Source organism: Alligator sinensis, unplaced genomic scaffold, assembly GCF_000455745.1.
Source record: "Alligator sinensis unplaced genomic scaffold, ASM45574v1 scaffold1302_1, whole genome shotgun sequence".
NCBI classification, from domain to species: domain Eukaryota; kingdom Metazoa; phylum Chordata; order Crocodylia; family Alligatoridae; genus Alligator; species Alligator sinensis.
In genome coordinates, this window is record NW_005842612.1 from 267,255 (window position 1) to 268,646 (window position 1,392).

Below are 1,392 nucleotides of genomic sequence, written 5' to 3' on the forward strand. Positions count from 1 at the left end.
TGCTTCTTGGCTGTTTCCCCCCTTATTGCTGGGGCCTTTCGCCCTTCCCTCCTTGGTCTCGGGTCCCCCCCACCCGCCCTTCTTGGGGCTCCCCCCACCTCGTTCTTGAGGCCTGTCCCCCTTCTCTCCTGGGGTCTTTCCCCTTCTTCTTCCCGGCTCTTGCCCCCACTTCCTCCTTGGGTCCTGCCCCTCTTCTTCAGCTTCCCCCACTTCTTCTTGCCTTTTTCCTCCTTGTCCTGGCATCTTTCCCCTTCTTTCTTGGTCTCTCCTCCACCATCCCCCTTTCTCCATGAGGGTCTCTGCCCCCCTCTTCATTCCTGGCTCTCTCCTTTGTTCCCCCACCCCCTCTACTGCTTCCCCTCCTGTCTCCCCTGCCCTAAGCCCTCCTCTCTTCTGCCCCCGACCCCTTCTCTGTGAGCCATCACATCCAGGCCCACGGTGCGGGCGGGGGTCTTCCCCTTTCTTCCTTCACTGCCTCTTCTTCCCCTTTCTGCCTGAGGGGTGGGGAGAGACCCAGGGATAAAGGGGAAAAGAGCCCAGAAGAAGGAGGAAAAGGCCCAAGAATGAGGAGGAGGCACCCGGAGGTGAAGAGGGAGACCCACACCTGGGAGGGCAACGGGCCAAGAAAAGGAGAAAACCCCACAAGTAGAAGTGGGGGAAGAGCCCCGGGGGGGGGGGCACCTAACAATAAAGGGGGCAAGAGCCAAGGAGGGGCAGAAACAAGGCTCAGGACTGAAGGGGGAAGACCTGGGAAGGCGCAGCATCCCCCCCAAAACCTGCCACCCAGACCGGCGGCAGGTGCAATGGGTCCCAGGGGTCCGGGAGCCCCCAGCCACTGGGGACCCACTGCAGCAACCCCCCAGGGGCCTGTTGGGGGGACCCCCTTGGGGACACTGAGGCAGCCCCTACCTGGCCCTGCTGCCATCCCGGCTGCCTGGGACCTTGGAGCGGCCTTTGGTCACCCCCGTCCGTGCCCCACAATGACCTCGGTCTCTCCCCCATCCCCTCAAACCAGGGGTGCAGGTTCCCAGCCCCCCCTGCCCTCGTCCCCCCGCCCCCCTGCCCTCCCAGAGCTGGGGAGAGCCCAGGGGTCCGGGCCCCCACCCCCCTGGCCCACACTCCTTGCCCAGAAAACCCAGGCGTCGGGGCCCCGTCGTGCAGAACCAGCCTCGGGGGCAACTGAGGTGGGTTTTATTGGGGGGGGCAATGGATGGACACAGACATGGGGGACGGGGTACTCACAGCTTCCATGTCACAGTAAGGGGGGGGCACGTGCCCTGTGCGAGGCCCATCCCCGTGAGCTGGGCTGCATGCGAGGTTCCCAGCTGGAGCGTGCATGTGTGTGCAAGGACGGGGTGGGGGCACATGTGCGTGTGCAAGCATGTGTCCCCT